Here is a 25,211-nt window from a genome sequence, read left to right on the forward strand (position 1 = left end):
GTTTTGAAACTTGTTTTTTGTTTGTTTGGGGTTTTTTTTTCAGTGTAGGTTTTTTTCTTAAGTGTTATTCTTTTTGTTTGAGTTCTTTTTGTTTGAGGGGTTTTGGGGGGGAGTGCAAATGAGGGATAAGAGGTTGTGCTGAGGTTATAAAGAGCACCTGGGCTGAGGGTGGGGATTGTATTAAGGTAACTCAGAGCACCTGGGTAGTGTGGGCTGGGCTTAAACTGAGTTTAAGGTGCATCATACTGAGTTTAAACTGCATTTTAGGTGAGACTAAGGGGAGAGTCACCTCAAAAAAAAAAGGCTGTTAAGGTAGGAAAGTGTGTCTTTATTATAAATAATTCTTAGTAAGGTTGTGTGTGTGTGTGGTGCTTGTGTCTTTAGTCTTTTGGCTTGTTCATTTTTTTTTTATTATATCACTTCTGTTTTCTTTTTAAATCTGAGATAGGGGCTTGTTTTTGTAGGAAAACAAAAGCTCTGGTTGCTTGAGGGCTGGTGGGGATTTTGTAACATCACCTGGGCAAAAAAGGTGGATAAACAAAAGGCTCCTGCCTGGGTTTACAAAACTGGCAGCATTTGCTCACTTTGTCAGTCTAAAACTGGGGGTTTTGTTTAGTGGGAAATATTCCTGTTCCCTGGGAGGAGGTGGGTCAGTTCTGATGGAGGAGAAAAAAAGCAAATACCTCAAAGTGAATTGAATCCAATGTGAGAGAGGAAAACTGCAGGTGCCAGTAAAGATTATGGACTGGGGCTACGTGATGATATTGAGAATTAATAATGCAAAGTCAGGCAGGAGAGTGAAAGAGAGGAGGCTCTTCTTGTCCAGGAAAGAAAAGAAAAGCTCTGTTGCTCTTTTAGTTCTGTCAGATAAAAGTCAGGGTATGTTTCTTGAGATAAATTCAGGATATGTTTCCTGTTGGTGATTTTCATCCATTTTAGTGCAACTGAGGAAAAAATTCTTTGCTTGGTATAAATACAGACAGAGCATAACCTGCAAAGGAGAAAAAATAGGTAGTTCTCATGTTCTCTTACTTCTGGAGGTGGAATTTAATATAGAAACTTGGAAAGAGGGTTGGAGAAAGTGAAATTTCATCCGACTGAAGTGAGTTACTCTCTTGTATGATGAGTTTGGGTGCAGAGAGCACTGTCCTGAGACTGGACAGTGAAGTGTGACCTTGTCTGAGACAGGGGGTAGGACACTAAAACTGGCACTGAGGGGTGGAAAAAGTGTGTTCCAAGCATTTTTAGAGACAGCAGCTCCTCAAAACCTGATTCTTGCCATTCTGTGATCTCAACCTTTTAAAACCAGGCTTTAGCTCCCACTTGGGTGGAGGAGTAAAATTTGCAAGATAACTTTACTTATTTTGGCTTTTTAAGTTCCAGGGTCAACAAGTTTCTTTGTGAAAGAGCTTGTAAAGTGGATTTTCTGTGTGTGCTCTTAAGACATAATTAGACAGACAGTCCTGGGGCTGAGATCAAAGGTTTTGCCATGACAGTAACTCCCCCTGTTCTCTGTGTAGGTCATAATTGAGGCTTCTTTGGTGCAAGTTGAAAGTCCTTTTTGTTCTGATGGCAAAACATGCATTAAAATAATGTGTAGCCGTCAGAAACCTAATAATTCTGTAAATCTCAGGTATTTGTGCTAATCAAGCAGCATAACAGAGCTCTGTGCACCGTGAGCAATTTCTCTGGTGGGGAAGAGGCAACAGACATTTCAAAAATGGGCTTTGCATTGAATTAACATATGCTGGGCAAGCCATACATCAAGCTGTAAAATCAATACAGCTTACAAGACAAAGAGCTTGGACCATTATGCAGTTTTAGCCAGCAAAGAAAATGAAATTTCATCTCAGGAGTGCACCTAATTTGGCTAATGCGTTTAAATCTGCAAAATATTGCTTGCATTTATTGGGCAGAAACTGCTTTAATTGGAAGGTGCGTTCTCAGCTGTCAGGAACTGAAAAGTGCATTAAAATAACAGGTTGGGAGAGATGAAGCTTTTGTGGAACCGAGAGGTGACTTTATGCCAATAAATGAGTTCTGTGCTGATTTGTCACCCCCCTTTTTATTTCTTTTCAGCTGTCACTGCAGGGTGTGAGGTTTCTTGGGCTGTTTGTTGAAAGCAATACTCTGCAGCTTCTTCACCAGCTCTTGATGGGGTGAGAGGAGCGACTGTCAAAGGGGTGGTTTGGTCTGCAGGACATTTGCTGTGGAAGGAGGTAAGATAAATGCTGGGAGTGGGTGTTTCCATGGGGCAGGAGGTGCTTTTGTTGAAGGTTGTTTTGCTTCCATCAGCAGTGAATTCCTATGAACCAGCTGAATGCAGAGGTCGTGCTGTAATGTATGTAAATATATCCAAGAACCCCTCAGTCTCCTCAGAAGTTTCATCTCCTTGCTCACACTCAGGGAGCTGCTGGAGAGGGAGGAAGCACAAAGGAAAGTCCTGTTGCTAATGGAACACATCACCTCCAAGTATTTATCTCCTGATAGCACTGAGGGCTGGAGCTCAGTGAGAAGGGGGTTTATGAAGCAGCTAATTAGTCTTTGCTCAGGGAAACCAGGCACAGTGTTGGCCCTTCAAGAAGGTGGTGGCTGAAGAGCTCAGTGACTGTAGCAGTTAAGAGGAGAACTGTATTTTCAGCCAAGGAACTCACTGATTAAGTTGCACTGGGGGTCAGGATAAGTGCTGTGCTATTGATAGAAGAATTAAACCGGGTGTAAAGGTGTGCACTGACTGTTCTGACCCCCAGAAATAAAATGGAATTACCTGGCTTTGTCTGAAATGGATTGGTTTAGTGGTGATTAGAATGCAGCAGGATTTGTGATAATCTACAGATTGTCAGGTTTTGCATGTGGCAGATTTTGTGTTTGAGTCTTTGGCCTCTCCTGTTCACTTAAAAACAACTTGCTGCTTAGTTTTTTGTTGCTGTATTATTTATTTAACATCTTTTACTGCTGACTTGGAGCTCTACTTTCAGCTCCAGTGCAGGCAATGAGACAGAGCTCTTTCTTCCAGCTCAGGAGTTTTTGGTTGGGTTGCTCTTCCTTCTTAATTCCTCCTCCCCTCTTGTAAGGCCTGAGCTGAGTGTTCCACGTAAATCCAGTCAGAAGTGGTGAGCCTGCTCTTCCAAACTCTCCAGGCTGTCTGCATTGTTTTTAGAAGTTATAAATTGGGAAACTTCCAAATGCTTGGCATAACAATGTATTCCTGGGTGTGTGATAAGCTTGTGCCCTTGCTTTTCCGTTCACAGTTTGAATACAGATTAGTCAGCTTTTAATGGGGCTTTAATGAAGTCCTGAGCCTTTGGAGAACTTGAGAGACAGGCTGCATGTAATTTTTGGCTCCCTCTGTGACTGAAACTGTGCAGACTGGAATGGAGGTTTGGAAGAGCAGGATGCAGATGTTGGATCCCAGGCCAACAGCTGGTACCTCAGAATCATCTGTCACACTGGGGGCATCCAATGTTTGGGACTCACACAACTCTGGGAGCCTTTTGAGCCTTTAAAAAGGCTCAAACAAGATTTCAGAGGGTTCCTTTAATAGCTTTCCCTCGACCTTTCAAGTGCCCCCTTAGGGGTCAGAATCCAAGTTACTCGATTTTAGAACCCAAATTTTGCTTAAAGCCCTTTAAGCAACAGTAAATAAATGTGTTCATATAGCAGAATAACAACTGTGAAGGAAATTATTTCATTGAGATGAAAGTTGCACTGGAAGTGTGGCATTTATTGACAAATTTGAATTGGCCTTTGAAGGACATGAATTAGAGGTGTAGACCTACATTTTCTCCTTGAAGGCACTTGATAAGTAAATGCACATAACTGTGGGGGCTCTATACCTTAAGTTTGAGTAAATGCAGTGTATACTTTGTTCATCTCTGAATAGTAATTGAGTCCTGGACTGCATTTATAGTGCTGAGAGTAATACAACTACCATGATGTATAATAATGCTTAAGAGCTCCAGGGAGGCTCATTTACATGATAGCCAGGGAAATGGGCTTGCCAGGAATACGAATTAAGAGCCTGGTATTGTGTGAGTTACAGAATGGTTTTCAGGTGGGAAAATCTGAGTGAACTCAAGTTATGGGAAAGGAGTGTAAAAAAGGCATTTAAAATGACTGTTAGAAAGATGTGTTGGCTTTTATTTCTCCTTTGACTGAGAATAAGGGGAAGTCTCTTTCTCTGGAGGTGCTTTGAAGAGGCATTACATCAGCCTTTAGAGAACCGAGTGCCTGTTCTGTTTGTAAAGATCCTGACCATATCCAGTTTTACTGGAGAGAGACCCAGGCACACACCTCCAGTGGGAAATCCAAGGCTTTCAAACTCTGCAGTCAGCTGGGAAGGAGGGATTTTGCTTAATGAGTTTGCATTGTGTGGGCACAACTTTGGTTTGTGCTCATTCATCAGTTGGGTGTCTGATTTCTTTTGATAAAAATGAAGAGTTTGAGCCTCTTCCTGGTTTTGATTTGGTGGTAAAGAACTTGGTGGTCTTCCCAGCTCATTGGGAGTTTGCAGGGCTTTTGCTCAAGGTGGTGTCAGGTGGGTGATGGCAGAAAGGCAGATGGGAGGAATAAGACTCACAGATATTCAGTGACTGACATGAAATACAGCATAAAATGCACTGTCTGTCCTTTTGCTTCAGAAGGGAGTCACTGCCTGAATAAGCTCATCTGTTTTGTGCTGGCAAGAAAAGCTTTTCCTGAAACTCATTGGAAAAAGTTGGTGGGTTGGACTGGCAGTGAAGGCAGCTCCTTGGGGAGGAAGGATCCCTTGTAGAATAAAAGGCAGAGAGTCAAGATGGATACAGCAGTTCCTCTTTGAAATGAAGGTGTTTGCTTCTTGTTATTTGATGGGTATATCAAAAAAATGAACAGGTCTGATAGTCCCCACACTGCCATTGAGATACTGTGAATTTATAACCACTTGTCGCCTAAAATGTTGAATGAAGTGCAGAGGGTGAGAGCTGGTTTTCTTTCCAAGTGCTCCCAAGCTTCATTTTAAACTGGGGACTCTGAGGGTGGGCATTTACAAATGCTACTTTTCCATGGCTCCCTGTGTAGTGGGAGACAAGCTCCTTCAGGAAATGATTTGCATCAGTCCTGCCTGCAGATTGCAGCAATGGGCTTCCTTAGCTGGAATTAGCCTCTGAAAGCTCCCAGAGGTGTCTGGTCCATCATATTCATAAAGATCCTGTGCAGGAGATGCTGCTGGAAAGATAAGTGTTGCTCTGTCATAAAGCTGATGTGAGTGCATCTGGGTGTCTGGGGGGAATGCACTGGCTGAGCATAAAGCAACTGGGTGGTTTTCCCACCCTGGAAGGATTTCAGCTTTTACAGCTGCACTCTCCTTGTTTATAAAATATATTGATCCAGCAGCAGCATCATCCTGAGCTGTGACCTGTGTCATTAAGCAGCAGCTGGGAGGTGCTGTAGCAAGGCAGTGACTCCTGTGGGTACAGGCAGAGGCAGGAATTGTCATCTGGCCTGAGAAGCTGATTCAGAGGTTTCTGTGGATGTGTCATGATGACAGGACACCATGTGCTTTAACCAGGGCCACCTGCATTTAAACTTTCACGGGGGTTTTACCTTTAAGAACCCCCAAATTTTCCATTATCAGCATGCATTTGCTACTGAGGGGAAGCAATATTTCATTCCTAGTGGCTGGATGCTGATGGGACCCTGCCTGAGCTGGTGCTGGAAGAAGAAACAATGATGATGCCTTGCAGCAACTCTGAGTGGTTTTGGGGGGGACATTTGTGTTTCCATGTGCTTCAGTATGGCCAAAATGAAATGACATGTAGCTGGGTCTTGGGTTCTTCATCTTATTTTCTTATCTCTAAGAGAACAGAGCCATTCGAAGCAGGAGGGTTTCTGGGTTGAATTAGGTACTTTGGCCTATTTAAAAAAAAAAAGGGAGTTTTTCTAGAAATCAGCAGAGGTCAGATTTAACAGGACTGCACAGTGTACCTTTGCAGCCTGTACTGACAGCAGCATCAGTGGCTGTAACACCCTGCCAGGCCACTGGCACTGCTGGCCCTGGCATGTGCTGTGGCACGTGGGAATGCCTGCAATGGTGCCCACAAAGGGCAGCAAACAGGAGGCTCCCTGGGAGGTGGGAATGTGGAAGGTCTGCCAGGCTGACAAGTGACTGCTGAGGTGAATAAAACCACCCAGGTGATGTTGTGCAGGAATAATTTCATTTAACTTGGGTTCCCTCATAGGGTGCAGTGGGGGCTGTTCCCACAGCAGCCCTGGGCTCCTGGGAATTTGGATGTCAGTTTTGAGCTGGGCACAAATCTCCAACATCCCCAGCAGAGACATCCAGGCAGCCTTATTCCTTTCTTCTTGGGATTTGTGGTGTGCTGGGAAGTTGGCTGGGAGACCCAGTGCTGCTGTGGCAGCCAGTCCCTGGAATGGGCTCTGATGTCAGGAGGGGCTAAAATAAAATATCTCTTCCAGCTGGCAAGTGCCTGAATAAAACAATCCTTTTGAAAGTGAATAGCAGTCACCAAGATTGCCTTCCTACTGTACCTTAATTGGGTTGTACAAGCAGCCCATAATTTGCAATGTGTTTCCCTGCTTGGGTTCTTTGTCTTTCAGCTCCCTTTTGTGTATCTCTTCTGCAGCTGTAATGGGCTGTGATGGTTTAGATCCCTTCCTGTGACCTCATCTCATGACAGATAAATTCCTACAAAGGTTTGCATGAGATGAAACAGAAATTACATCCCTCTGTGTGAACACGGCCTTTCCTTAATTGTAACTAATTTGTGGTTAAGGCTACAAGAGAATTGCAATTTTCTGAAAATAACACTAAGGAGTAGAGAGCTTTGTGTGAACATACCCTGCAATAATTATGTGTGATTGCCATAGAAGGGCTAGAGAAGTTTTCTGCAGACTGTGTGTGGCCTTTAGATTTGGGTAGTGATCTTCATATGGCCTCAGCATCAAAAGGGAGTAAAAAAAGGTCCAGTTGATTATTTTTGAGGGAATGTCAATTCTCTGCTGTGCTGCAGCACATTTGACTTGAGCCAAAGTTTCTCTTTGGGACCTTGTATATTCTCATTTCAGATCTAAAAGAACTAATTGATGAACTATTTACTGGGCACAGGGACTGGGCTTGCAGAACATTGCCCACTACATGCTGAAACACTTTCTCCCAAAATATGTAATATAGTGATGGTTCCTTGCAAGAACAAAACCTGTCAGTCTCCTTGTTAGCTCAGTCAAGTGATCACAGGCAGTTTCTAGACATAAAGGAAGGACTGCAGATGCTACACCTTCATTATTATTCACACAAACCTGTCTTTCCTTCTGCTCAACATTTAATGGTCCAGTGAGCAGGACAGCAGCATCCTGGAAGGAAGAGCCATCCCAGCCCTCCATTCTCCACGCTCTGCTGAAGTTTCTATTCATGGAAGGACAAGGGCTCCTGTCCCAGGCTCTTACTCTCATTAGCATTTCAGTTCCTCACCAGAGCTGACTCCTGTGCTCCTTGGACCTTGAAGGATTTCTCCTGTGTCAGGGGCAAGCTGTGAGGTATAAACACAAGATATGCCTAAAACCCACAGAAGAATTGTCCCAGGGGGGAGATGGAGAAAAGCAGCTAAAGGTCTGTTGGTGTCCCTGCCTTGCAGAGCAGAGGGAGAGCCCTTCTCGTGGCATTTTTGGGTGGAATGGATGATCCCCTCTCCAGTCTTTCAGTTTTAGTGGTGATTGAGCTGTTGGAGGTCACAACAGGGATGGCAAAGCATCACTGTGGAGCTCAAAAGACTAAAGGTCATCTGCAGGTGTGCCTGTGGTTTATCTTTTCCTGTGGAGGGGGAGGAATTGCTCAGTATTGGCAGTGGTGCAGAAGCATGAAAAGGAATTAACCTGGGCACTGCATTGTGCTGATCTTCATCCAGGGATCATAAAACACCCAAAGGGGAATTAATAATGTCTGTTTATAGCTGGCTGAGGGACCAAATGGGACATTACACCCCTGGGTGTGTGGGGGAAAGGAGTGGGGATATTGCTGGGTGTGCAGTGAGGGGGAGCACCAGGCTGCCGGGGGAGAATGATTTGCTCTCACTTGTCAGCTGTTGGTCAAAAATACTCTGAAAAAAATAAGTCATGCCTTAGATGAGGACTGGCATGAGGTCTGCAGTTGAAAGGTTGGGCTTAGGAGCTGGTGAAAGGGCAGATTTCTTTTTTTTTTCCACTCCCCAAATGATGCAGAAACTCCTCCCACAGTGATCTATGCACCAATTCATGGGGGCTTTGCTGCAGGGTATTATATATCTATTTAGTGGAGATGACATGACTGTTCTGCTCTCAGACTTTCCCCTTTAGTTGCCTCCTTGGCTTAGGAAGCCACTCAAAACTCACAGCTTTTGGGCAGGGAAGGATTCACTCTTAGTCTCAAGTGTCCCAGATAGGCTGACAAATTGAGTGTTTTTGTATCAGCTGATGGACAACATTCTTTACAAACCAACTGCTGTAAGGACTTGGAACCCTCTGTAGGACTATTTCTTCTCGAGCTGGTAAAATAATGATGTTTTTAGAGGGAATAGTTGTCAACAAGCAGACAGATAGCAGCAAAACAGGTCAGATAGCAGCAGAATGAGTTGCTGTAGGAGAGGAAACTATTGTTTACCCCCAAGATAAACCTCTGGCAAATGTGGAAGTGTTTTTCCACTCCTCTGGCTCGTTCCACTCCTCACTGCTCATTGTCCAGCTGTGGCACTTCACAAGTGGAAAACACAAGTGCTTTTCTTGCCGGGCCCCTTTTGTTTGTGCTGGGAGGTGAAGCAGCCGGGAGGAGGCTCAGCCTGGGCTGGTCCACAGGGTTTCTATGGAAACTCTCAGCTCTCCAGCAGCTTCTCCAAAGGGCACAAGCTGTGGATGCCTCGGAGTAATTATGTTCACATGCTTCTGAACATTATCCTTGGACACCAGCAGATGCCTGCAGTGGTTGCCTTGGTGACTGCATTTTCCGTGTTGTGGACAGCAAGAGGCACGTCAGCAACGCTGAGCAGGGATTTCTGCACATCCTCCTGCTGTTGGGGGAGGATCTGCTGAGATCTCGAGGCCCTGTCTGAGCTGTTTCCTTCCCAAGGGAAGGTTTTAGTGCCTCCAGAGCTCCTCAGAGGCTCGATGTGCTGAAAAGTTCTCTTTCTGAATGAGGACTTTAATTTAAGGAATTACTTGATGTCCTGAAAACCAGACACTTCATAGGAAATCTATTGTTGATTAATAGTTTCTCAGCTGCCTTAAAGGAATTAAATGCTTGTCTGGAGTACCAGAAACCTCATTTTGTCATTACATGTCAAATATTGACAGATATCTGCGACTTACACTGATATACAACAAATCTCTTCCCCTTTGATTCAATAAACTGCTTTTAGTCTGTTAGTTTTCCTCTACTGGAGTTGTTGTTGTCAGAGTTTCGTGGGTTTGTGGGGCAACATAACAACAAAAAACACCAGCAAGACTTTTCATTGTTTGTGGGCTGTCTGATAGAAACTATTCTGTGTTTAGATTTGTATATGAAGTGTAGCATCCAGCTGGATAAAAAAATGGGTGCTTGCTATGAATGTGCTGAATGGACAAGGAGAAAGGGAAAATACAGCTCTTACTACTAAAACTGCAACAACTTAGGGAGGCAGAGAGAATTCTTCAGACTTTTTGAGTGGTGGATTCTCCATCCCTGGAGGTTTTTAAGGACAGACTGGATGTGGCATCAGTGCCATGGGCTGGGAACCACAGCGGGGTTGGATCAAGGGTTGGACTTGATGATCTGGGAGGTCTCTTCCAACCCAGCTGATTCTGTGATTCTGTGAGGGAGAGAAGCTGCAATGAGAGAGAAGGAAGGCAGCATGTCTTGTTAACTCCTGAAAGGCTGTGGCATTTGTCCAGGCAGCCCCATGAGCTCTGGAGTAATTCATGTGAGCCTGTGCCTCTCATCTGCTGGAAGTGCCTGAGGGCACCTTGGGAAGTTTGATCAGTGTTTCCCTCCTTCCCCAGAGCACCAGAGGGTTCCAGCCCTGTCACTTCTGTTTCCAGGAGCACATTTGAGCCCTGCACGTGCTGATGGTGCTGAGCAGGAGCAGCTTCCTGGGCTGACAACAAAATAAGGAATGCTCATAACACACATTGTGGGGCTGCCAAGAGCCTGTGAGCATTGTGCAGACAGGGTGGGATGGAATCATTCTCCTGCTGGTACTTGGGGGAAGTGGAAACATTATCATGTTGCTCCTGATAATTATTTCTGCTTTTTAAAAGAATTCAGCAACCTGTCCTGTGTGTTCTTGAGGGGTCCTGAGTTACTCTGCAGAGGTGATGGGGCTTTGGAGTGGGAGCTGCAAGAGGTTGGGAAGCTTTTAGACAGGTGGTTGTGGAAAAGCTGTGTTTTAGCAGAGTTCAGTTAATTAAAAATAGGGGGGAAATTACTAAAGTAGAAATGCAAGTTGATAAAATTCAGTGCATGGGCTTTAAAATAGATCACAGTTCAAATTAAAGAGTGTTGCCTTATAGCACTCTGTACAGTCCCATTGAATTCCATACTGGATTCCTTGCTAGGGATCTGTGGGGGCCTTTCTCTAAGGTGACAAAGTTAAATGTTCCTTGTAGCTTTGGTATGGAATGGCAGTGGAGAGAGCCTTTGGACAAGTGCTGACAAGCTGGGAATTGAAGTTGTCAGCAGCTGGTAGGAAAATGCTGAGTGTTTAGCCCAGATCCTTCCTAGGTATAAATGTATCTTGCAGGAGTAACACACTTGGTGTCACCAGTGTTAAATGATAAGGGTGCTTCTTAACTGAGAGCTGGAATAGTTTCTTACCTGCTGTGGATTGGACTGGAGAAAGGGGCTTGAATTTCTGTGAACTTGGAGGTTACTTCAGTGCCAAACAACAGGGTTTTTTTTTCCCTCTATATGAAGAAAGAAGCTGTTATCTGAGAGGCAGCTTCTGTCTCCTGTGCACAGTGGCAGACTGGGAATTGCTTCATCAAGCTCTTCCCTGTGGTGAAATCTCCCTCTTGTTGTCCCCTGCCAGGGGCCAGGCAGAGGGAAAACGTTTGGGTAGTGGCTGTGAATAATATTGTTCCCAAATCTTGCTTTTGATTCCCTGCTGCAGGGGAAGAAAGCAAATCTTTTCAGAAGTGATCCTCTTTCTAAGTTCTAAGGTTATTTTTGGGTGCTCTTCCACCCATAACCAGTAATGGCTAAAACAACATGACCTGAGGAGTGTTTTTGAGGGTGCTGTGATCAGTGTGGGTCTCTTCCCAAAACCTCATTGGGGGCCACCTCTGAAAAGTGTGATTTTTAAGATAACTGGCTTTCTGGTGCTCATAAGGAGGTGCTGAAGGGCTCCCATTCTGCATTAAGGGGTTGCACAAGGTGCCCAACCTGTTGTCCTGTCCCACCTCAAAGCTTTGGGAGAGGTGCTTGTGAAATGGTTCTGTAACAACCTTTTTAACCAGACACTTCTCACTTGGGTGCAGCTGTTAATGATAATCTTTACTGACAAATGGGAAAAATCAGGCACTGAGTTTATTCCTGTGGAGTTCAACAAGACCTGTGTTAACCCAGCCCTTGCATCCCTTGCCTTCCTTGCAGATGTTCCTCCTTTCTGTGGGTAAATAACCCTGTGAGTGCACTGCAGCAGGGAGTGGCTGATAAACCTGGGACAGGGACGGGTATATTTGTTATTTTTTTTTATAAGCAGGACTGTCCTTCTGCCTTTTACTGGCTCTGAGAAAGCTTAGTCCTGGCAGGGCCCATTAATTTTTAATTTAGTCCTCTCTATGCTGCACTGCTATTGTGGTTTATGGGGATATTATGCTGAAAGGAAGGCCTGTAAAACAGGATTTTAAAGTTTGAAAAAGGCATGGCTGTCATACATGATATGCAGGCTGTAGGAGGAATGAGGGGGTATTTATAGTACAGCTAGTATTAATTATTTTTATTGTGATGTCAGCCTTGCAGGTCAACTGAGAAGTAGGATGCTGTGGAAGCCAGAAATCCCCAGACATTCAACTAATACTCATATGAAACATTGAAATGTGCTTAATTCACACTGCTGGTTTTGTGTAAAATGGTTTCTTACACAAAGCCATATCAACAATGTGATATATTATTGTGAGGAAGGATATCATTCAGTCCCACTGCTGTGGAAGCCCATGTACTTTATCAAAGCCAGAGCTAGGAGGTCCTTAAAATAAAGAACTACTGGAAATAAACACTTATTGGTTAGCAATTTGCTGATTTTAATTGCTAACCAAATCTCCCTGTTGCTTGTGCTCTGTCAAGGTTATTGGCAGTGTAGAAATCTTCCTGTTGTCTTCTAACTTTGATGCAGCACAAAGTCCTCCAGGGGATATTTGATTCCCCCTGCTTGGTTTAAAAAACTACCTGTGAGGGGAAGCTGACAGCAAAATACTGGCTGTGATTCTGTTGAGCTTTGGGAAGAAAGCTTTGGAAGATCAGGAGAAAACCCTGCAGGCCTTGGAGGAGCTGTTCTGCACCCATCATGTGGGAGGCATGAGAGAGGGGCTCCTGAGTTCCCTGGAAGATGTCTGCTCAGGCAGGTGTTTAAGAGGCAAAAATTGCTTCCTCTGAAATCTCCTCCTGAGATGAGGGTTTCCTAAAAACTGGAATTCTGGTGTTACCCCACAAGGACCCCTCAGAGGGCACTTAACTGGGCACAGTTAAATACAGTCAGGGGGAGCTTCCCTTGCTTTGCTTTGGGATTTCAACCTGAGCTGGGAAGGGAGACTCAACTCTCTAAATAATCAGGGGATGGTTCTGCTTCGATCTGCTGAAGAGTTAATGGGTTAATGTTTTCAAAATAGCTGTGCTTTGTGTGCTAGAAACTCACCTGGTGTCATTCTCATGGCTTTGGAGCTGGTGGCTTTTTTGGGGCTTCAGAAATTGAGAACCAGCTTCTACTGACACGTGTCATTGAGCTCACCCATTTTCTTCATCTGGAGATCCTCAGTTTGTAGACTGGGGACGAGGCTGGGGTTTGTTTTCTCTGTATCAGCGTGAGAAAACAGTTGAATGTGGAAATAAGGAACATTAGAAACACTTCAGAGCTGCCTTACTTGTTCTTCAGCCTGCCTAGAAATATGGAACTTGCAGCAAGAGCTGGTCTGTCCCGTGCACTACCTGAAGAGCTCAGCTTAAGAACCAGCTGCCTTGCTCTTGTTCTTGAAAAGGTTGCTGACAGAGAGGGGGTGACTGATTTGAAAGGCTCGTGCAGCCTGAAAATTGCAGCATCTTAAATCCCCGAAGCTTCCCTCCCTCAAAGAAACACGGAAAGGTAATGAAAACTTGATGAAGCACGGGAGGAAGTTCCTAGTCAGCAGACTGCAGTGGTGGGGAATCGGATTTCCACAGCTCACTAACCTCTTAAGTGTTTAATAAATCCAGGAGATCTGTTCCAAGGATAAGGTGGCCCTGGTATCTAACCAGACAGGCTCTACCTGCTGTCATCTTTCTTCGAGCTGACCCTGCACAGCAGGACCAATTACCCAGCTAACAAAGTGGAGACAAGTGTCTCCTTTTGTGCCATCCTGTCCCCTGAGCCGGTGGCATCGTGGTTGCCATGGCAATATCGCTTGAGGGACCGATAACGGGAGTGGCTGAGATAAAGCGGCTGAGAATGGGGGGATGGAGGTTTTTTCTCCTCCTTTTCGTATGGATTTTGGGAGTTAATCGTGTGCCCTGGCATTGGCAGGTTGAGGGATGGGCTCCTGTGGTAAATGGGCAAGCTGAAAATGTGGTAGAACCTAAAGGCACGTTGGGAAACAAGCTGCTGCTGCGTGGGGTGGCTGTGCAGAAATACCTGAAGGAAAAAAACCCTCCTTTCCCCGCAGTGCAGGGGAAAAAAACCTCTCAGGCTTTCCTGCAGCTTGCTTTTTAAGCTGTCCCACTCGGTGCAGGTGACACTTGTTTTGTGTTTCAGTGTAAGAATTCGTGTCTCTCGCTCCCTCGGCTGCTCCTGAAGGAATTGCTCCTGCCCAGGGAGTTGTAGATCTTGGCAAACAAAGAGTCACAAAGCTGAGGTTTTGCCAGGACAGGGTAACTGGGGAGCTGATGGAAGCTGGCAGTTGATGCCCTGATCATCTGGCTGGTGGCAGGGGACCCAGCTGGCACCTCAGAAGTGATCCTGAGGGTGAGCTGCTTGTCTCTCCATCCAGGAGAATCCCTGTGGAACATATGGATGTGTGCTTTATTTTTTTTGGAGAAGTCACCTGCTTGACCCTGTGGCTGGTGATCAAAGTATTTCAAGTTCTGAACCATCTTTCAGCTTCTGAAAAATATTGAACTGAAAGGCAAGTCTAAAGTTCTTCCTTTTTTTTTTTTAAAGGCTGTCTAAATACAATTATGAGCAGTGTAAACTCTTGACAGCTGACTTGCATATTTGAACAATTCAGCAAAATTGGAGACAAGTGGAAGCAGCTTTAAGTGAGGCCTTGATGTTCAGGTTCAGGACTGGCAGTCAGCCTGATTTGTTGGCACTGACTTGTTCAGGAATCTTGGGAAAATTGTGTCCCAGCTTCCTGCCTTCCTTTGCTTATTCAGTATTAAAAGCACTGACTGATTTTGAATGGTTTAATATGTCTCAGCTTAGGGAGAATCAAAAATACCATGTCCTGATGCTGCATGTAACCAGACTGTCCTAAACCAGGATTATTTTCTGTGCACAGAATGGGCATATTTTTTGCAGTTTTGTCCTGATTTTGCCCTGTCAGCCCAGGGATTGATGACCATCTCTGTTCAAGCCTGTGTTTCCTCTGGCTCAGCACTTGTAGCTGGAGTTCTGGGTCAGAGCAATGTTACCTGGACCAAACAACTGTTGGTCAAACTGGCCAAGCTCTGGCTCAACACTGGGAACCTCAGTTCTGTAGAACTGGCTTCCAAGTGATTATTTTTTTTAACAAATTCTGCCATAAATGGCATTTGTGCCCATCAGGGATGTGAGATGTAGCTGTGTGAGGGCACAGACCTTGACTGGCAGCAGCAAAATACTGATTTGCATGGGGAAGGCAAATCCTTTACACAGTGCACATAATGCACATTGTAAAACTGTTACAATAACATTCACTGCAGCCATGAAAACAATTTTACAGCAGATTAAACACACTTAGAAAAAGGGGCAAGATGAGTGAGAAGGCAATGCTGACACTAAATTAGGCTTGAGTCAGCAGCAAGAGAGCAGAAGAGAAAATGAGAAAATATTCCAACTCTCCTACTGTTCATTTTTTTTTCCCAGGCCAACTCCATTCTGTGTTCATCTGTTCTGGGGTGCTGTTGAATTGGGAAGCTTTGCTGCTCTCCACATCATGCCTGTTAGTGGGAAATGATAGACCTGAGATGAGCATTAACTGGAACAGTGCTCAGAGGGCAAGTCACTCACATTGTTCTTGGACAAATAGTCCTTTATTGGATTTGCTCTTCCTTCTTTGTCAAATCCCGTGAGCTGTGAGTGCTTGAGAGCCTTGGGTTCATATTTCAGAGACTTGGCTGTCACCAGCATTGTGTCATGCATTTGAGGTGTGTTATCAAGTGTGTGCTGTTCCTATGCATGGCTTGGAATGTCTGTCAGGCCAAATTGTTTGTGTCAGTGAGGCACAGAAGCTCAGGAAAATGCTGGGGTTTAGTCTAGACATGGTCTTGAATGGTTGCAGGCTGCAGGGGAAAAGGAGTTTTGTGCTCAAAGCCACTGTAAACCTGCAGGAGAGTGTAAACCACAAATTCTGGATGTGCTGAATGCTGGTTTTTGCCTCTGAAGTTGTAACCACACAGGCAACAGGGTCCTAAAATGCAGAGGAACCACTGCCCAGGTGATGGAGACATTGCTGAAGGCTTTGAGCAAGTCCCCACTGCTGATTAAACCTGGAAGGTCAAACACATTTGCTTCAGCTGCTTGGTTATGTCTATAGAATTTTCATTAATGAGCTGTTACTTCTTGACTTTACATGTGTGTGATGGTTGATTATGCAGGATTATCTTCCTGCAGCACACAGACACCTGCTAAAAAGGGAGTAATCTTGTTAGGAGCAAAATCTCATCTGATCGTTAAACACGGTGTGCTTACAACCCACTTGTCAGCTCTGCCTAATTCAGCATGCAGGTCTCTGTCAGAACCTCTATTGATTCATTGGGATTGCCTGGCATCTTTGGAGATAATAATCTTGCATGTCTGACAAGCTGCTGGGCTATTTCAGAAGCAGAGTTGGTCATAAACGCTGCAGGCTGTGGGGTCTGGTTGGCTCTGTGGAGGTGTCCTGCCTCCTGTGAGCCTTCTTGTGCTCCACAGCAGCTGGCACAGGACTGCTCCCTGCTGAACAGGGGTTAGGACAGCTCTGTTGGGAGTTAAACTTAGCTTGGGTGACAGTGAATGGGGATTCTTTGCTGGTTTGTATCCCAAAAGTGGATAAATCTGTGCAACAGGAGCCTGGCCCACCAAGCTTTGCTGCGGGGAAGTTTATAATTTTTCCTCCCTCCCTCTTTGCTTCCAGCTTGGATAGAAAATAAACACCTCAGGTCAGTGAATTGTGCTCATAAATCAGCACAGGAGCTCTGAGGTCACTGATCAGAGCCAGGGGTTGTACCTATATGTCCAAATAGGGTGCTGGTGCCATAAACCCGTAGCATTTCACAGATGTGCCACCAAAATGCTGATCCAGTTGCTGCAATGACATCCACGATGCTCTCTGCATCCCTGTGCTGGTCCCACCTTCTCCCTGCTGCCCTGTTTGGCCCTGCTGTGTTTTCCTCCTTGCCCCATTGCCCAGCCCAGGCCCAGGGAGGTGTCACAGGGATGTCCCCAGGGACAGCAGGGCTGGTGTCACAGGGTCACCAGTGAGAGCTGGGTTGGACAGGTGGGAGAGGAGAAACATATTGAAAAGGAGAGATCCCAGGCATCATCCTTGTTTTCTTTTTCCTGGAGGAGGACCCCCCCAACACCAAAACATCGGGTTTGTGTCACAGCAAAAGTCTGGCCATGGTGTGTTACAGCAAATGGACAATTGTGTGTCTGCTGGTGGTACAACATCTGCCTCTCAGCTGATGTTTTGGGTGCCTCAGAACTGTGTGGTGGTCCGTGGAGGGAGGTGTTTCATGGGTGAAAACATCTGGGTGAGGGGATGTTGGACGAGGCTTTGGGCAACCTGGGCTAGTGGGAGGTGTCCCTGCCCGTGGCAGGGGGTGGAATGAGAGGAGCTTTAAGGTTCCTTCCAACCCAACCCTGGGATTCTGTGGTTCTGAGTGAGATACGGAGTCTCTGAGATGGGGGAGAGCTCACCCCAGGGTGTCAGTCAGGTTGGGGCTCTGATTTGTGTCATGTCTTGCCAGCTTGAGATGTCTCTGAGTCCAGCAGCTCCCTGGAGTCGTGCTGGTACCCACAGCAAAGGCTTTGTGGGAAACATTGCCATGATGCACCTCTACCAATGTTTATGGCAGCTCAATTAGCTGATTAAGGGGGCTCTTCTGGTCTGTGCAAGGTGGATGTGCAGTCCTTTTTGTTTTGTTAAAAAGGACATGGTTTTGTAGCTTTTGAACCTTTCATGCCTGTTCAGGCTGCCCCTGTTGCTGTATGGTGCTGCTTTGTGGAAGGAAGGTTTGCAGATATATATAAGTATGTATGTATATATATATATAAAATGCCAAAAAATATATATAAAATGCCAAAAATTCCCAAGGGAGGCCAGGATATGGGAGAATGCCTGTGGAAGGCCTCCTTGTGGAAACTTGCTTGTGAATTGAGTGAATGGCAAAGGACATTTCGGAAGGTTCTCTGAGATGCAGGAGAGTGCATCCCTTGTAGGTGTGGAGGAGCTGTGCTCCTTGCTGTAGCTGTGTTGGCTTGGACCTGCCCAGGGTCCAGACAAGCTCTTCTGTGACAGGGCTCTCTCTGGCTCTGCATTTGCATGAGTTTATCTGAGGGTGTCTGATGGAATATTGCAGAAGTTCTAACTCTTGAAGGATGAGAGGAGGTTAAATGAAAGTCGAGAAGTTGATTCTATCAAGATCATCTGGGATTTTCCAGTCTGGCAGATTCATTACTTTCAGAAATGATAACTGATTGTATCTGAAGAGGTGAAGGGAAGAGTGATTTAAATCATGTCCATTACCTGTCAGCAAATAATGCTGCATGGAGCTGTGAGGAGTGAAATGAGTGCATTTGACACTATTGTTAGCTCTCCTATTTGACTTTTCAATGAGAGCTACTACCTGTGCCTTTTTTTTTTTTTTTAACACACATATGCTTCAGGAAAATTTCAATTTTCATGACTTTTCTCTTGGTAGGGAGAGGTACCTGTGGAACGTGTACAGTGAGTGCTCATGGATAAGGAAGGCCAGGAGAACAGTTTATGTATTCAATCTTACTGCAAACACCTCTCCCTGCAGTCACTGATGCAATATTCTGATTGTTAATCACGTTTCTATACAGCAAACAGTTTTCTGAAGTGTTGTTTGCACTCTGCCTCAAAGCAAATATGTATTTCTGATTTGAGAATAATGCCAAGTTTAAGTAACTTCTGTTCCCCTCTTAACAAAAGTCATTGCTGTTAATTAGTTGTGGCAAGAGAGGAAATACTTATTTAAGGGAGTAGTTTACTCTCATTGCAGCTCTTCCTGTGTGTTTATGGAGAGGTTTGGGAGCTGGTGCTGGAGGAGAGATGTCAGTTCTTGGAATCTCCTTCTGCCTTGTCCTCAGGATGCTGAGTATGTTGGCAAACCAGCCAAAGCCTGGCTGAAAAGAGCCATCAGAAACACAGGTGATTCCCAGTGGGGTGGGATTATCCCATGGTCCAGCAATCCATGTGCTGGCTCTGGGTGGGAACAGGAATTTCGGTGCCTCCAGGGAGTTCCTCAGCTGTGGGGCTGTAACAGAGGCCATTTGACCTCTCTGCAGTTGCCTTTGCTGTTCCACTGTGCCCTTCCAGCCTTGCTGCTCACCTGGATTTGCCAGGTTTTAGGAATCTTCATTTGTGTGGGATTAGACTCTGAGTCTTCCCGTGTTACACGTGCACACTGAGCTCCATGTAAGATCAGGTGAAAGCCCTTTCTGGAGTTAGTCAGGACCTTGGGTTCCATCCTGAAAACTGCACTGTCACCCTGAAGGACTGCTGGGACTTGCCTTGGAGCTGACACATTCCATTTGCCTCCGTGCTCCCCCTCCTGTGGATGAAACCTGCCTCCTTATTCTTCAAAAAATTAAATTTCTGTGGTGCTGCTGTGAGACTCATTAAAAAGTAGGGCCTGAAATACATTCCAAGACTTTTATGGGAATAGCCCTCAACAGTCAGGAGAAGGTCGTATTTTGGTTGATTTCCTTATGAAATGAAAAGCACAGTATTTTGTGCTCAGTGTTTTGAGGGTGTAAAACTTGTTTACAGCGTGTGGAGCTTGTGGAGTGTGTGCAACTTTAACAGTGTTTCTGGGCTGAATATTGATAGAGAAATGCTTTTGAGTTGTAAATAGAACACAAAACAGGTTTTGGAGAGGTGTGGATGGGACAATTCCCTTAGAGAGGCCAAAAAACAAAAAAAAAAAAGGAAGAAATCTTGGAGGGTTTCCTTTGCTGCCAACCTACTAAAGTGCCCAGAATTTGGGGTAGAGACTGTCTTGGTGCAGTGGAGCAGAATTTTCCCCTTCAGTCATAGCAGCCTCCCACGAAATGAACCCCCTGGCAAACCAGACCTTCTGCTGGGTTTTGAAATACCTGGCACTGGCATCTGGTCATTGAAATGTGACTGCTGGGAGTGAGGCACGTGCCCAGGGAATTGGAGATCCATGGGAAGGGTTGCAGGCTCAAATCTGCAGCGTGGAAACGCTGCCAGACGTGGCAGCAACGGGGAAGATGAAGTTTGTGGGTTGGTTTTTTGAGGGCCGTGTGTTTGTTGGCAGGAAGGGACAAGGAACTACAAAGCAGTGGCTCCTCTGCCTTCCTGTGCTTCCCATGGGAGCAGAGTTGCTGTCACTGCTCCTGTGGTGCTTTTTTTGTGGAAGTGCTCCTGCTGTGGCAGGTGTGCAGATTACTCTGCCTATAACTCTGCCTTGGGGTGGCATTTCCTGAGGAAGAAGGGCCTCCATCTGTTCAGGAGAGCTGTGCTGAGCAGCATCCCCCTAATTACAGAGCAGCCTCTCTCCTCTGGGTGGATACAAAAGCACTTCTCTGCTCACTCCATAATTCATTAACAGAGCTGGAGAAGAGAGAGGGGCAAAGGAGGTGCATTTTCTCACTGGGGGATAGAAAAGGGATGTCTTGCTTTCCTGGCAGTGCTGAGACCCTGGAGGGGAAGCCCTGACTCCATGGGGAAAGTCCCACTGGCATTTTTAAGGTGAGATGCTGAAACTTCAGTCTCTGAAAAACTGGAGAACGTTTCCTGGGCTAGTTTGCAAATCAGCAAACCATCTCATTACAATAAGGAGAGGGTGTTCCTGGGACTGTGTTTGGCTGGAATGTGTTCCTGAGCTTGGTTTTGAAGTGCCCTGCCCGGATTCACCAGTTTTATCTGAAGCAAACTGGCACACAGGATGTGATTCATTACTAATTGATGCCTCTTCCCTGCTTTGGATGCTGTTAGCACCATGTGGGATCAGGAGAGAGTGGTGGCACACAAGGAATATATAAATAAGAAGCAGTTGTTCTCCTGCCCTTGGGAGACTTTTCTAACCACAACTGCTGAGCCCCCGGGAGCTTCTTGGCTGACAACCTGTTTTGCACTTGTTCTCTTGTAGCAGAAATTCACAGTTAATGGGTAATGTTGAGAACTCTTCTTTCATCCAGAGAGCTCAAATACTTGAAAGCATCAACTAACTTGACTTGTGAGGTGAGATTCCAGGGCAGGATTCCCCATTTGGGAGGTGACAGACTATTTGTGATTTAGGAGCACTGACATTCAAGTCCTGTGACTTAGGTCTTCCTAGTGAAGTCTAGATTATCTCTGTCATGTTCAGCCCCAACCTTTCCTATGAAGTGACCAGAAATAGCAATATTTGAGGGTTTATATGTTTAGGAGTATTCTTTATATGTAGACAAACAACAATAGAAAAACCAAAACACCCACACATCTGTCTGTATCCTTTCTAACATTTGAAGGATGATAGAGTGCAAAGGTACCAAATACCACAAAATTGGGGATGGAATTTTGGGTTTGAATGTACAAACAAGGCAGTTTGTGCTGTTGACTTGTTCTAGCATGGGTAAGAAGAATCATCATGTCTGGCCACATATGGCTGGAAAATAACTTTCTCCTGAATCTGGTACAGCTTTGTTGTAGTTAGGGAACCTGAGATGTCTGGCAGAGCTGAGGGGGATTTATTTACATGCAATTTTATTTTCAGGCTTCTTTTTGCTGTTTTGACACCTCTTGGCAATTTTCCTAAGTGCTTAAACTGCACATTACTGTGAAGAATGTTTTTAAGCAGCTACATGTTGAAATTGGGTAAGGCTTATTTACTGTTTGACTTCTGGCTCTGACAGCATTTATTTCTCTGAACCATTCCTGCTAAATGAGTTATTTTTCAGTTAGATTGAGCAGGTTCCCACACTTGCATCTCCCTTTCCATTTGCATTTCCTTCCTTTGCTGTCGTGTCCATCACACAGCTCCCCAGGTGAAGGATGTTTGTAGAAGTCAAATGTTGCCTGACTTGGTTTGTGCAAAAGGAGGGGCAGAAAAATCAGAGGAGGCTGAGGAGAACTTTCCAGATTGACTGACACAGGCAGCTGAAGGAGAACAACTGTATTTCATTTTACCCTTTGTTTTCTAATGAGAATGTATTGGTGAAGCAGAGTAAATAGACACGGGCCCAAATAATGATATTTCTAGGAAGAGGCTTTGGGTTGTGTTGATGAATATTTCTAATGCAGTGGGTTTGAGATCTTTAATGCACAAATCAGCAGTGTCCTTGAGAAAAATGGAGTGAGCAGAGATGCTCAGACTTCACCTGAGGAGCAGGATTTAATGGCCAGGGAGAGATGCAAGTACTCCAAGAATGACTCTCTGGGACTTTAAAAAACACCTGATTTGTCTCTGAGCTCCTCTTGCCTTGGATGGAAACTGAAGAAAGGGAGCTGGGCATCTTTATAACTTTGATTTAGACTTTTGCTGCTTCTGGAGTTCTGAGCTAGATGTCCCTTTCAAAGCATTCAAATAGGAGGGGGATTAAAAACACACAGATAATCTACAGTGGCCTTTCATTTGTCTGTAGCATTCAGGTGTTGCTCTTGTCTTGTGATAAAGTAAAAGGAAATACTAGTGCTAAAATTAGGTCTTCAGTTCCTGGGCAGCATTTCTAGGCCTCTTTCTCCCTTGGCTTTGGACCATGAATCACTTCAGTTCTCTAGGTTTTTGTATTTGTCTCTTAAAGAGTTGCAAGATGTTTGTGAGTTTGTGTTTCTGCCACAAAATGGCTTTAATTGGGATCCCACTCATGTGCTGATGAAGCTAAAACTGTAAACTCCGGTTGTCTTTGCCAAAAGGAGTTTGTCTTGATTTATATTTGCATCTGTCAGTTGAGATACAGTTGTAAAAACAGAGGATTTATGGGCTGTTATATCCATTTGGGCTGCAGTTGTGACTCCCAAAGAGGTGCTGCCTCTTTAAAACTGCTTTGCTTAGCAGAAAAATATTCAAACTCAAGTTTGGAGTGAGGGAAAACTCCTCTGGTAATTGGAAGTTTACTTCCAAACAATCAATAACAAATGCCATAAAGTACCAATCTATTCAGAAAATTAATTGGAGATACTTAGGAGGAATTAATAATGAATGTTCAAATGATAGTTCCTTTTTAACTCTGCAAGATTATCAAGACAAAGTAAACATCAGAGGAATTAGAGTAAAGCAGACAAACTGTGGGGGAAATTAAGGATGCAAACTAGGGAACTGCATAAATCTGCATGTTATTAATTGGGGGAGAGTTCCTGAAATTATCATATGGGCTGAATATTAAGCATCATAAATAAAAACGGAATGAAGAGATGCTGTGTGAGGGGGGGGGAAATAGCACCGTGTATGGGAGGAACTATTGCAGGCATCCCTCCAAGGATTGCAGCTTTTCATGTGCTTATTAATACCCATGATGTGTGTGATGCTTTAAATGTCTCCTGTTTCCTGTGTGTGCAAAAAGAAATGATCAAAGGCTGGAATAAGCACAGCAAGTAACTTTTTATTTAGAAGCCTCTATAATTACACAGCTATTGTATTTTTGCTTCCCACACCTCAGGGTTTTTCTTGAGGAATTTTAGCTCAGGAGAAAGCAAGTAATTCACCTTTTAGGTGGCTTCTGTGTGTGCTGAAAGCAGCTTTTCCAGGACACGCTCGGAATGTTGCTCAGGCAGAAATTTTGGAAGCGTTTCAGGTGTTTTAAAGCATTCCTACTGATCCAGTGAAATTTCCTGAATAAGAGAACCTTTACCAAAGCCATCTCCCTGTTTGAGAGGGTGGGGAAAGCACGTTTTAGAGGGGATCTCCTCTTAGAACTCACAGTGAACCAAAATCTAGAGTGTGTTTGAACTAATTGTGGTGAACCAGGTTAGACCCGTGTGGATGACATGCACAGCTTCACCTCAGGGTAGGCTTCAGATATAGAATAAGTAAAGGCTGCATTTTATAATCTTCATATAACTGTTATTTTACCTGATGCCATTAGGTATCCTGGAAATACTCGAGGACAGAGTTTAATAGCTGGTAAAACTCTGGAGATTGAGAGTTTAACTGGATGGCTCTGCAATGAGTTGTAAAATTGCTGTCAGTTGTTGCTGCACTAAAGTTGTTTGGGATCTCTGCTCCTCATCAGCCTGTCTGAGGAGTTATCTAAAAAACCACCAGTGGCAGCTTAGGGGCTGTTTTTGCATCTTCATGTCTCTCTTCCCTTTCTTCCTCCTTAAGGCACAAAAAATGTTCACTGAAATGCCCAAGGGCTTGGATTCATTTCCAAGTGCTAAAGTTGCATTATTCATAAGGTAGCATATTCCAATTTATCATCCCCAAATAATGCTCCTCAGATGCACATTGTGAGGTATCCAACGATGCAACTCCCGTGCTCAGAATTACTTCCAACTGGTTATTGGTAGTGAGAGCCTGAAATTGGCCCTACCTTAATTTGTGTGGGATGAAATAAGGCCAGGCTTTAAGCTTGGCCTCTCAAAATTAAACAGAACTGATCTGTGCTATGCTTAAAATCTGAGTGAGGAGATGAGTAGGGATTTTCAGGACTGGTCTGAGCTTGTATTTGCACTGCAATAAGCAGCTGGTTTCAGTTTGAATGTCACCCTGCGTGGCAAATGCCTGACATCTGTGATCTCTCAGAACTGGTATTAAATCTCCCCATAGTATATGTCTTTTTTTTTTTTTTCCAATTAAGTTTGAAGCATCACTTTCATTCTTCTCAAGCATCTATTGAAGGACTAAACTTGCCAAATGTATGGCTTGCTCCGAGTGTTTAGGGAAATCTTTCTGGCTTTATGCATTTCCCTGGAAAAAAATTGCTTTTGTGAGAAGTATTGTAATCGATTAAACAGGAAATTAATGTGTGGATATGTTAGAGTAAGTGTGAAGAGATTACATTTCTGCTGTCTCACTTCTCATTAGGAGCTTGAAAAATGACAGTGTTAAGATATTAAGAGAAGTGACATCAGGATTCATGAATAAGCTTCAGGGAGGGGGGGGAACAGGGATGGGAAATAATCCAGGAGGGACCCTTCTGATTGGCATCACTCAGCTGTGAACCTGCTCTCCTCTTGTCTGGCTGCTTCCATCCCCATTCAGGGCTCGAAAATTTGGACACAGACCCTCATTTTCATGAGCAAAAAGGCAAATAACTCAGCAGGTTGTTGGCTGGCTCCCCACCCTTGTTTGACAGATTGTGTCCCCACATTGTCAGATTTATTGCTGCTTTGGTATTAATAGTTCAGAAGGGGATCCTGCCTGTTGCTTCCTCTACACATGGAAGCCAAACAGCTTTGGGGTGACATTGAAAGCTCAGGTTAAAAAGGGATGGTTGTTTATGCAGGGGAAAGTTTCTAACTGGGCACCTTTGTTGGACAGTGACTCCTCTTGTAAGAAAATACTGGGCACTACTAATGGAAACAATACCTTTAAAAAAATCCCATTTGAAACAGGGCATCTCTGAGATGAATAGGACAGAGAGAATTCCTGAATGTACCTACGGAAAGGAGGTGACCTGGGAGTAACAGCCCTGCAAGATTTGCTCTCC

General features: G+C 44.6%; 1 long non-coding RNA gene across 1 annotated transcript in view; it reads left to right on the top strand.

Moving 5' to 3' along the window:
* The first annotated feature begins 2,090 nt into the window (after positions 1 to 2,090).
* The window catches only part of LOC135402036 (uncharacterized), a 34,544-nt gene continuing 11,423 nt past the window's right edge, over positions 2,091 to 25,211 (top strand). Inside the window, exon 1 of the long non-coding RNA XR_010425016.1 lies at positions 2,091 to 2,219. This is a non-coding gene — a long non-coding RNA (uncharacterized LOC135402036). The remainder of the gene's footprint in view (positions 2,220 to 25,211) is intronic.

This window comes from Pseudopipra pipra, chromosome 23 (assembly GCF_036250125.1).
Source record: "Pseudopipra pipra isolate bDixPip1 chromosome 23, bDixPip1.hap1, whole genome shotgun sequence".
In the NCBI taxonomy this organism is placed as follows: Eukaryota; Metazoa; Chordata; class Aves; order Passeriformes; family Pipridae; genus Pseudopipra; species Pseudopipra pipra.